Source organism: Pan paniscus, chromosome 1 (genome assembly GCF_029289425.2).
Source record: "Pan paniscus chromosome 1, NHGRI_mPanPan1-v2.0_pri, whole genome shotgun sequence".
Lineage (NCBI taxonomy): Eukaryota > Metazoa > Chordata > Mammalia > Primates > Hominidae > Pan > Pan paniscus.
In genome coordinates this window covers 151,242,499-151,255,480 of record NC_073249.2, presented here as the reverse complement: position 1 = coordinate 151,255,480, position 12,982 = coordinate 151,242,499, and the positions used below count along the sequence as shown (strand labels likewise).

Genomic DNA, 12,982 nt, shown 5'->3' with positions numbered 1-12,982 from the left:
ATTTAAAGTTTATCAATTCCGGATCAAACTGGGGGAGTGGAGAAGACAAATTAAAAAATATTTTATTAGGAAAATTTATAAGAATTGAAACAATGGAATACACACTATACACAGACATGCCTTTAAAAGGACTAGCCATGAGATCCCCTTAAATTAGCCTCTTCCAAAAATATATTAAAATAGTGCTTGAAATTTTAATTCAAAAGTATAGTGAATTTCTTTCCCTCTATTACCTAGTACCTCACTGATATAAATCCGCCTATGCAGTTGACATAGTTTTGCCAAATTATTGTATATTCTCTTGACCTTCCTTCTTAAAATATTTATTATAATTTTGTAATAATAGCTAACATTTACACGGCAATTGTTGTATTAACTCTTTTAATCCTCATGACATCTCTATGCAGTAAATATGATACAAAATAAAAAGACTTAAATAAAATGACATAATTTATTGTCTTATTATAATATTAGAAGCTAATAGTACGATTAAAGCAAGTTTCATGTTTCAAGTATAGTGACTCTGATGGCCATCACTGCTCCAAAATCACACAAGTGAAACATAGAAGCATTTGTATGATTTAACATAGTAAGTAGAATCTAGTTTTAATAGCTATTTTATAACCTGAAATGTATTTATTCTTATAATAACAAACACAGTTGTTAATATGTATTAAAGTTGTAGGATCTTAATATCAAAACAAAATGAAATAAAACCTGCAAGGAATCAGGAAAAGTTCAACACTGTCCCATGAGGATTTATAGTGAGGAAAGTGGTGCAGTCTAGGTTTAACTAAGGTAGGAAAGCCAACGAAAGAGCCCAGGCTGTGTTACACAGAGACAGCAGTTGAATATACTCCACAGCTGAAATCATAAAGTTTCTCAAGCAACCCATTAATAATTAAATTTGCTTTCTCTGATAAATCTTGTCAGCCTGCTCCAAGGAAAACGGTCCTTCTTTCTTTGTAGTTTTCAGCCAATCAACTTGCCCATGGACAAAAAACAAAATTCATTATTTTTATGACTATACATAGCTTTCCACTATGTATATTTACCACATTTTCTTTATCCATTCATTCATTTTCGACACTTAGATTCATTCCAATATCTTGGCTGTTGTGAATAGTGCTGCAATAAACATCAGACTGCAGATATCTTCTGCCAATTGCAACAATATGAATGAACCTGGAGGACATTGTGTTAAGTGAAATAAGCCAGGCACAGGAGCACAATTATCACATAATCTCACACGTATGTGGAATCTAAACAAGTTGATTCATATAACTGGAGAGTAGATGAGTGATTTCCACGGGCTGAGGTGGATGGGGGGAAGAGAGTTGGAAAGATGTTGGTCAAAGGATATGCAATTTCAGTTAGATGAGAGGAATAACTTCAAGAGATCTATCATACAACATGGTTATAGTTAATAACAATATACTGTATTCTTGAAAAATGCTAAGATAGTGGATGTTAAGTGTTCTCACCACAAAATGATAACTATGTGAGGTAATGCATACATTAATCAGCTAGATTAGGTGAATCCACAATGTATGTATACATCAAAACATCATACTGTGATAAACACATGTAATTTTATCTGTCAATTTAAAACAAAACAAAACAAAATTATTGTTCTACCAGTCTATAGTTCTTGTTTTAATAAAGCCTTCTTTACTTTTGTTCCATGATAATCAACCTATGCTTGATACAGGGAAAATACTACCTCTCTCAAATCTAAGTTAACTCAGCTCAGTTTCTAGCCAAACTAAATACCTCTAAATTATTCTTTGACTGTTATTCCGATAAGCCTCTGAGCCCTTAGAAGCATGCAGCCTAAGAAAGTTTTTCATCCAGACCCACCGTGTTCTGTCTTGCCTTTGCTCACTTCCCCAGTGCATGCCATTATACAGGGATCAAACTCATGGGCTCTTACATGCTAAACCTGGCTCTTAGCCATGTGTGTTTTTGTTCACAGTTGCAGTTGAATTAATGTTGGAAAATTGTTTTCTATGGTCTCTGACAAGTTACAGGTAACTGGGAATCTGCTTGGCCCTTTATCTTTGTTTAGTTGTTTGTCTGACTGTCATAGAAATTCTGATATCTCCTGATATCTCTTAACCAGATGATGAGATAAGGGGGTAGTCAGATTTGGCTGGCCTCAGCCTTGGGGTTGAGGAATTGCCCTTGTAACATCTGCTTGATTTGTTAACTTTTCCAACCATTGAAAGAAACTTCATGTTGTTTGTCTTATGATCTATAATTGCTTTGGTCAGTTATTTTTAGGTCGTTGTACTGAAAGGGGGAAAAGGCCTTTTACTTTCCTTAGAAAATAAAGATATGTAAGTTATTTGTTACTGTGTGGCAAACCACCCCAAAACACAGTGCCTTGAAACAGCAACAGTTTCGCCAAATTTTTGTTGAGTTTCTTCTGCTGATCTTGCCAAGCCTAACTCATGTGTTTGTAGTCATCCCTGTATTCAGCTGGGGCTGGATGATATCATACAACTTCTCTTACATGTCTACAGTCTCAGCTTGGATGGTTGGACCAGCTAAGCCAGCTGGGTCTCTCTCTATGAGGTCTTTCATCCTGGTTTCTTCACATGGTGGCAGAAGTGCTCCAAGAGAGCAAGCCCCAGTGCACACATGCTTATCAAGCCTTTGCTTGCTGTATATCTGCTGATATCTTGTTGGCTGGAGCAAGTCAATGGTCAAGCCCAGAGTAAATGTGACAGGGACTACACAAGCATATGGAGACAGAGAAGTGTGATTCATTGGGAAACCATCACAGAAGGAAGCATGTCTTTATAATAGTCTGTTTATAATGGTAGTTCTTTCTGTACCTGTGAGTGATTCTACCTCTCATTCTCTCTCTCTCTCTGGGGGAAATTTTGAACATTAATTGATCATAACAATATATCATTTGTGCATGTGATAGAAATATCCAGTTCAAACAGACCTTCATAGGAAGAAGATGCATGCAAATATTAAAACCAGTTTTTCATGGATCATGAAGTAGAGTTGTGCCTTCTGAAAGAGCTTTGCTTGGTTTGTATTACAGTTGTATGCAGGCTCGAATGTCCTTAAAATGGGAATAATTGCTTCTGGCTTGTCTGGGGCTTCATGGCCTTCTGAGGAAACTAAAGGATTCAGAGTACATGAATTTTTTATTCTTTCCTCTTGGAAAATATTAATAAATAAAAAAGTCCCATGGAAATAGTCACAAATGAGCCAAGTGAAGATGTGAGGAAGAACTTCATGTGAACTACCACAAAATATTATAAAATCTTACAGTAGAACCCATAAGTTGATCATGTCTGAACAAGTCTTCCCCAAAAAGGACATAATAAAATACAAAGAAAGGCAACTTTAGACTCTCCCAGAGTTCTTTCCTTGCCCAGAGATATGACAAGATACTTCTGCTGAGTATGAAACATTTTCTAAACAAATGGCATATTTGTGTCTATTTCTTTTTTATTTTTAAATATTTTATTATATTTGAATAAAATTTGTCTCCATCATAATCTTACATGTTTAAAGCATTTAAGAACACTACTGTTAAAAAAGAGTCCATAGGCTTCAGACTGCCAAAGATGTTGGTGGTGCAAAACATGAGGAATCTCTTAACTTTAGTATCGTCTCCGGGCATAAACTCTTCATGTGTATATGAGCTTGAATTTTGTACATTGCTTTGTGGAGAATAAGCACTACTTCTACTGCCAATCTTTCTAAAGAGTCTTTGACTTCCACTGCCAGCAGAAGTTGGGTAATAAATGTAAACATTGTGGTCTTCTGCACTGACTGGCTTTTCTACAAATGGCTTTTGAAAAACTTCCTCATTTACTTCTACATGATCTTCCCCTTCAATCAGATTACATTCTTTGGGATTATTTGGGTCACGGTTCAAAATTGCATAACAAGGAAGTAAAATAGCTTCAGCTTGAAGAATACTATATACCTCTCTCCAATCTTGTATGAGATACTGCATATTCAAGTCATTGATTACAAATGGATTCCTGAGTTTTGCATAGGCAACCACTTTGTCCAGTGGAAATCCTTTAGAGTGGAAAGAAAAAAGACAATCACATAAAGGCCAGTTTTCCACTGGTTCCCTCAAAATAACCTCCTCTTCAAATACCACTACTGTGATATATTTAAATAAGGAGACCCATTCAAGAATTTCCTTCATTGGTTTGGATTTGGATTTCTTTGCCATGGAACATATTCCAACCACAATCTGCCTTTCTGGTGGAGAATCATCTTCCTCCTCATCATCTTCATCTGCATGGTGGAAGAAATGTCGATAATTTCCAGGATTTATTTCTGTGTCTTCTGGTCCAATGAAGAATCTGGGGGCTTCACTAATTTTTTATTTTATTTGATGTAGATATAATTGAAATGATTTATATTAAAACTGCCTGTAAATAAATAGCATCAGAAGAAAGCATTCTCCTTATGTTAGCTGACACACAGGTCTGTGACAGCTTGTTTCTGCTTATACAATCACTTGATATTATGATGACTTTTGGCAAATGCTCTTTTGTTCTTAGATACCATTGCTTCATTGTTGATATCAAAGTTGTTGTTGCAATTCAAAATACAAAGACAGTGAGGCTATTGCTTTCTTGAGTTGATACAGCAATCTTTTTACCTGCCATGAATGTGGTCATCACGTGAGCAGCTGTGAGATGGTCAAGCCCATTCAGGTCTAGGTTTCCCCCTTTCATTCTGGAGGCAGGGCTGAAGTGTTCGTCAAGATTTGTGTCTATGTCTGAAAAAAAAAATTAATTTAATTATAAAGTATCTTACGGTTAAATGAACTCCTATTCTGATTGACTTATAGAGACGAATAAGAAATTCAATAATCTTCAGTAAGAAGAGAGAAAAATTTATATCCTAATGTTTTAAGTGTGCTGACCATTTATAAAAGCTTGAGAGGCTTGTTGAAGCCATAACTCAATAAAACAAGAAGGAGAAGTATGAGGAGGAGGAGCTTACTATAAATTAAATTAATGGCCTTGGTTGCAAAGTCTCAAGAGGCAGAAAAATATAAGTAGTTATCAGTTTGGAAAACAGTGGGGGTAGGGGAGAATTCTAAGAGAACAGTACTTTTAAACAAAAATTGGAAAGTTTTAATATTTGGTAAATACAGAAAAAATTGTAAACAAATAAGTTTAGGTTATATTTCTATCAAGGCAAATCACTGGACAAATTAAATTGATTTGGTAATTTGGCTTTAAAAATAGCTACATGTCTTCCCCTGATTTCATCACAGTGTGAAAAATGTTAGCATATTATTTTCTCATGAGAAACTTAATTAATTCTGATTTGCTAGATTTCCTATACTGATTTTTACTTCCATTAACTGTTAAAAATTATAAAATTATCATTCAACCATCTTTGGAAAGATTTGCTCTTGTGAGCTTCAGATAATACCATAAATCATATAGATCTAGTAACTTTACTTATACTACCTATATCAAATTTTAAATATCATATTTGTCTGATGAACTGTTTTAAGATCAATAAGGATTGTGTTTCTCTTTAATGTCAACCTCAAACAATTTCCAAAATCTCTGACTGACTTCAAGACCCCAGACTATTGTTAAACTAATTAATTTCATTAAAATAGTCTTTGGTTATCTGGATATTTTCTAAGTAGAACTAAATTCATAAATATAGAATATAAAAACAAGCAAATATCGTTTAATTATACATATATGTATATATCTTATTCATTTACATTCTAGATTGTCCATTAGTTAACATGATAGAAAAAAGATGTGTAAATACCTTTAGGTCATTGGTTTGGCTGTGTCCCCACTGAAATCTCATCTTGAATTATAGCTCCCATAATCACCATGTGTCATAGGAGGGGCCCAGTGAGAGGTAATTGAATCATGGGGGCAGGTTTTTCCCATGCTGTTCTCAGGATAGTAAATAAGTCTCACAAGATCCCATTGTTTTATAAAAAGGCAGTTCCCCTGCATGTGCTCCCTGGCCTGCGACCATGTAAGACATGGTTTTGCTTTTCCTTCGCCTTCCATCATGATTGTGAGGCCTCCCCAGCCATGTGGGACTGTGAGTCCACTAAACCTCTTTTCTTATAAATTACCCAGTCTTAGATATGTCTTTATTAGCAGCATAAGAACAGACTGAAACAGTCATGTGAGTATACATGGTCATTTTTTCTACTTTATAAAATATAGAAAAGATATAGAAGCGTGTTCACAGAACATTAACAACCCTCACTGGAGTTCATTCAGGGCTAAAACATTTGTCTATGATAGACAGTTCTCAGTTATCTGCATCCTAATTGTTCTGTGACTGTGCCCATTCACTAGTTAGTTGCTTTTGTTAAAAGATGTAAATAAAATAATGATATATTCATTACAAAGCAATAAATATGCAAGATAATGGGCATGTTTTATCCATTTGTCTATCAAGGGAACTGGTAAAATTTTACTAAGATAGTAAAAAATATTTAGCATATGCATTGTTTTATGTATTAATAAGGCAAGTGTATTTTGAAGCTATAGTCAAGAGTTTTAAATGTGTCATTTAACCATATGTGCATTTACGTATATTTAAAAATATACATACAAAGGTGTAATAAATTAGTAAACAAAAGATATGAATAATAAACAAGGGATCATTCAGAGAAACAATTGGCCTATAAGTACAGTTTCAGTGCCTTTGTCATACTATTGAATGACTTGTTTAACAAAAGTTCACCTCTAAAAAAGCTAATGTTTCTAACAATTATTCTAACTTGCTTTTACTATTTTTACTATTATAGTGGAAAAAAGATTTATTTCTTCACCCATCACAGGGTTCATGGCTGATACACCTGTAACAAAATACAAATTAACAACAACAAAAAGCCTAACAAATTTATTCAATATAAGTCTTTATATATATATTTTTTAATTATACTTTAAGTTCTAGAGTACATGTGCACAACGTGCAGGTTTGTTACATATGTATACATGTGCCATGTTGGTGTGCTGCACCTATTAACTCGTAATTTACATTAGGTATATCTCCTAATGTTATCCCTCCCACCTCCCCCCACCCCACAACAGGCCCCAGTGTGTGATGTTCCCCTTCCTGTGTCCAAGTGTTATTGTTCAATTCCCACCTATGAGTGAGAACATGTGGTGTTTGGTTTTCTGTCCTTGCTGAGAATGATGGTTTCCAGCTTCATCCATGTCCCTACAAAGGACATGAACTCATCCTTTTTAATGGCTGCATAGTATTCTATGCTGTATATATGCCACATTTTCTTAATCCAGTCTATCATTATTGGGCATTTGGGTTGGTTCCAAGTCTTTGCTATTGTGAATAGTGCCACAATAAACATATGTGTGCATGTGTCTTTATAGCAGCATGATTTATAATCCTTGGGGTATATACCCAGTAATGGGATGGCTGGGTCAAATGCTATTTCTAGTTCTAGATCCCTGAGGAATCACCACACTGTCTTCCACAAGGGTTGAACTAGTTTACAGTCCCACCAACAGTGTAAAAGTGTTCCTGTTTCTCCACATCCTCTCCAGCACCTGTTGTTTCATGATTTTTTAATGATCGCCATTCTAACTGGTGTGAGGTGGTATCTCATTGTGGTTTTGATTTGCATTTCTCTGATGGCCAGTGATGATGAGCATTTTTTCATGTGTCTTTTGGCTGCATAAATGTCTTCTTTTGAGAAGTGTCTGTTCATATCCTTCGCCCACTTTTTGATGGGGTTGTTTGTTTTTTCCTTGTAAATTTGTTTGAGTTCATTGTAGATTCTGGATATTAGCCCTTTGTCAGATGAGTAGACTGCAAAAATTTTCTCCCATTCTGTAGGTTGCCTGTTCAGTCTGATGGTAGTTTCTTTTGCTGTGCAGAAGCTCTTTGGTTTAATTGGATCCCATTTGTCAGTTTTGGCTTTTGTTGCCATTGCTTTTGGTGTTTTAGACATGAAGTCCTTGCCCATGCCTATGTCCTGAATGGATGGTATTGCCTAGGTTTTCTTCTAGTGTTTTTATGGTTTTAGGTTCTAACAATTAAGGCTTTAATCTATCTTGAATTAATTTTTGTATAAGGTGTAAGGAAGGAACCAGTTTCAGCTTTCTGCATATGGCTAGCCAGTATTCCCAACACCATTTGTTAAATAGGGAACCCTTTCCCCATTTCTTGTTTTGGTCAGGTTTCTCAAAGATCAGATAGTTGTAGATGGGTGGTATTATTTCTGAGGGCTCCATTCTGTTCCATTGGTCTATATCTCTGTTTTGGTACCAGTACCATGCTGTTTTGGTTACTGTAGCTTTGTAGTATAGTTTGAAGTCAGGTAGCATGATGCCTCCAGCTTTGTTCTTTTGGCTTAGGATTGACTTGGCAATATGGGCTCTTTTTTGGTTCCATATGAACTTTAAAGTAGTTTTTTCCAATTCTGTGAAGAATGTCGTTGGTAGCTTGATGGGGATGGCATTGAATCTATAAATTACCTTGGGCAGTATGGCCATTTTCACGAAATTGATTCTTCCTATCCATGAGCATGGAATGTTCTTCCATTTGTTTGTATCCTCTTTTATTTCATTGAGCAGTGGTTTGTAGTTCTCCTTGAAGAGGTCCTTCACATCCCTTGTAAGTTGTATTCCTAGGTATTTTATTCTCTTTGAAGCAATTGTGAATGGGAGTTCACTCATGATTTCAATAAGTCTTAACGTGACATGAGAACCTTCAGAAATGAAGGCCCAAAGAAATAGGGAAGCCTGTGTATTTCTATGGACAGTTGATATGGCCTGGCTCTGTGTCCCCACCCAAATCTCATATTGAATTGCAACCCAAATTGTAATCCCCACATGTTGCAGGAGGGACATCATGGGAGGTAATTAGAACAAGGGGGTGGTCCCTGCATGCTCTTCTCATGATAGTGAGAGAGTTCTTACGAGATCTGATGGGCTTTTTCCCCTTTTGCTTGGCACTTCTCCTTCCTTGCCACCATGTGAAGAAGGAGTAAAGGCCATTCTTTCTATGCTTTAGCAAAGAGACTGGCTGCATTTTGCCCATGCCCTAGAGATCTGTGGAACTTTGAACTTGAGAGAGATAATTTAGGGTAGCTGGCAGAAGAAATTTCTAAGTGGCAAAGTGTTCAAGAGGTGACAGAACATAAAAGCTCGGAAAATTTGCAGGCTGACAATGCAGAAGAAAAATCCATTTTCTGATGAGAAATTCAAGCCAGATGCAGAAATTTGCATAAGTAATGAGGAGCCCAATGTTAATCCCCCAGATAATGGGGAAAATGTCTATAGGGCATGTCAGAGGTCTTCACAGTAATCCCTCCCATCACAGGCCTGGAGGCCTACGAAGAAAAATGGTTTCTTGGGCCAGGCCCAGGGCTTTGCTGCTTTGTGCAGGCTTGGGACTTGGTGCCCTGCATCTCAGCCATGGCTAAAAGAGGCCAATGTATAGCCCAGGCCATTGCTTCAGAACGTTCAAGCCCCAAGCCTTGGCCACTTGCAATGTGGTGTTGGGCCTGCAGGTACAAAGAAGTCAAGAATTGAGGTTTGGGAACCTCCGCCTAAATTTCAGAGGATGTATGGAAATGCCTGGATGTCCAGGCAGAAGTTTGCTGCAGGGCAGAGCCCTCATGGAAAATCTCTGCCACAGCACTGCAGAAGGGAAATGTGGGGTCAGAGCACCAATATAGAGTCCCCACTGGGGCACTGACTACTGGAGCTGTGAGAAGAAGGCCACCACCCTCCAGACCCCAAAATGGTAGATCCACTGACAGCTTGCACCGTGCACCTGGAAAAGCCACAGATACTTAATACCAGCCCGTGAAAACAGCCAAGAAGGGGGCTGTACCATGCAAAGCCACAGAGGCAGAGCTGCTCAAGGCCATGGGAGCCCACCTCTTGCATCAGCATGACCTGTATTTGAGACATGGAGTCAAAGGAGATCATTTTGGAGCTTTAAGATTTGACTGTCCCACTGGATTTCAGACTTGTGTGAGGCCTATAGCCCCTTTGCTTTGGCCAATTTCTCCCTTTTGGAATGGGAGCATTTACCCAATGCCCATACTCCCATTGTACCTTGGAAGTAACTAACTCACTTTTGATTTTACAGGCTCCTAAGTGGAAGAGACTTGCCTTGTCTCAGATGATACTTTGGACTTGGACTTTTGGGTTAATGCTAAAATGAGTTAAGTCTTTGGGTAACTTTTTGGAAGGCATAATTTCATTTTGAAAGGTGAGAAAGACAAGATTTGGGATGAGCCAGGGGTGGAATGATATGGTCTGGCTCTGTTTCCCCACCCAAATCTCATCTTGAATTGTAATCCAAATTATAATCCCCACTTGTTGGGGAAGGGATCGCATGGGAAGCAATTAGATCATGGGAACAGTCCCATTCTGTTCTTTAAATAGTGAATGAGTTGTCATGAGATCTGATGGTTTTTTAAGGGGCTTTTTCCCACTTTGCTTGGCACTTCTCTTTTCTGCTACCATGTGAAGAAGGACATGTTTGTTTCCCCTTCCACCATGATTAAAAGTTTCCTAAGGCCTCCACAGCCATGCAGAACTGTGAGTCAATTAAATCTTTTTCCTTTATAAATTACCCAGTTTTGGACAGTTCTTAATAGCAGCATGAGAATGAACTAATACAACAGTCATGCAGTATGATTAAAATACAAAGAATATAATCTAATGATAATAAACTGGAAGTAACTTAGCAAGGCTGTTTACTGAGACTCTTCTCAGTGTTTCTGTATAATGTTCCTTCCCTTCAGGTATAGGGCAGGACACTTGGCACATGATGGTCTTCAGGGGAGGAAGAAGGGAAGGTCAGAGAGTGACCTTCCTAGATTGTATGGCCTGCTTTAGGAAAGAAGGGAGAGGTGAGAGTGGCCTTCATGCTTCGGATGTTTTTTCCAAATGCCAAGATGCCATATTTTGGGGTAGTGTCTCCCAATCCCTGTCACTCTAAACCAGGGGTTTTAGGAAATCTGAAGATACAGTTCAGGGAATCCTGAACTTTGATGGGAAAAAAAAGGATTTTTTTTGACATCCTGACTAAAACTTAACATGTCCTTGGATTATGAGCATGGGCAAGCAAATAAATAAATACCACTGTAATATTAGTAGTGCCTATGATTTTGTCTCAAATGGGAATTATGGATATTTTATAATATATTACAGCTGTTGCAGAGGTTGAAATATATTTTAGATTCATGTTATTTTGAAATTACAATAATTTTTAGATCATGAGCTATATCAAATGTGATTGCAGTCTTTTTGTCAATAGATGCTCTTGTGATGTAGCTGGGAAACTATTGGGTAACTAACTCTGTGCCTAGTAGTTGTTCAGCAGCAAAATGGTAATGTTGCATGTTTTTACAATGATGACCCAGAAATCCCTATCTATAATTGACTGTTGATTAACGACACAAAGGGAGAAGCATCATTTTCATTCTCCGTTAGTATTTTGCAAATCTGGGCAGTTCAAATGAGAAATCTTGTCTTAATCCCTAAGGCAACATGGCCTTTTGAAACACAAATAGGTGTACAGGCTACTTGAATAGACCAGACAAGTTTAAATACATTTAACAGTTGAGGTCACTCCTGAAGTGTTATTTCTATTTATTACTTAAAATAAATATAGATAATGGATTGGACAGTGATACAAGTCATGTATGGTGTTGAAGTTCTGTGAATAGCTAGAAGAAAAGTGTTAAAAGGGTTGGTCTGCCTTCCATTCACTTCCTTCAAGAAATGGAAAGGGAATGGGCATCCTTGGGAAAAATTTAAAAACCAGGAGACCTGATCTAATCTCTTTGTCAACTGTATTTCTAGGTCTATTAAATAGACTAATAATATTCACTAGAAGAAAGATAATTTATCTCTGAAAAATCTTTAGCAGAATGGTCATGGCCAAGGTCTTCAGTAAATAGAATCAGGATCTATGTCTTCTTGAAGAATGTCTCATAAGCTATGTAACTCTCTAAGATATAAAATATCCTAGATATAAAATAGGATGCTTCATGTTTTAAACACTATGCCTGAGAAATCCCACAAAACTCACTTAGGAATCTCACCTATTCTGGAGCAGAGGTGTATGCCTGTACTGAAAAGGAAGGACCTAGTGACCTGCTCTCAATGCCTCAGAATCTCTCTGCTTCTTCTGAACCTCTGGATTGCCTGTAGCCTTGAAAGTATTTAATAAGTCTTGATACTGGGTAATATCTCTTACTTGTTTAAGCCTGATTTATAATAACAATCCACTCTTGTGTGTTAGCTCAGCAGCAGAGATTCTTTCTTTTATATTGCCTTGTGTATTCTCTCTCTCTCTCTCATTATTACTTTTATACTTTAGGGAGTATGAGTACAGCTTTGTTACATGGATATATTGCATAGTGGTGAAGTCTGGGCTATTAGTTTTACCATCACCCATTAGCGTACATTGTACCCATAGATAATTTCTCCTCCCTCACCCCTCTTCCCAGCCTCCCAGTTTCTCTCTTTTTCTAAACATCATCTGTATTATTAAGCAAAAACATGCACATGCAGTTTGTTGTACAAATGGTGTTCATGAGTCATTATTCTTAATACTACAAATTTTATAAGTAACTTTGTGCAAAAGTAAATAACATCAGAACTGAAAACCATTATTTCGGGAAGGCACAAAATGCCACAAGATGACACATAAAACAATTGCCAAATTCCAGAAGGATATTTTAATATAATTAGTTTTCTTTGAAATTCTGTGCATTTATCTAAGCTTTAAAACCTATTTTTGTTAGGAATGGTGTAGACTTCATCAATCTGCCACAGGGTCCATGATAAAAAATGTTTAGAATTTCTGCTCTGAACCAAGTCTAATTATTTCTTGCCTTTAGGCATATATGCCCTATATATAAGTCTTATTAGAATAACAGCTCCTCAGACAAATCTTCAGGCTGGAGTGCAGTGACACAATCACAGTTCACTGTAGCCTTGAT

At 36.9% G+C, this 12,982-nt stretch overlaps 1 protein-coding gene across 8 annotated transcripts in view; it reads right to left on the bottom strand.

Annotated features, from left to right (window-relative positions):
• The window catches only part of SLC44A5 (solute carrier family 44 member 5), a 514,570-nt gene that overhangs the window by 428,303 nt on the left and 73,285 nt on the right, over nt 1–12,982 (bottom strand). For all 8 annotated transcript variants that reach the window (XM_055117228.2, XM_055117202.2, XM_055117223.2 and 5 more), the window contains one exon: nt 4,649–4,768. The gene's annotated coding sequence lies outside the window, so the exon portion shown is untranslated. The remainder of the gene's footprint in view (nt 1–4,648; nt 4,769–12,982) is intronic.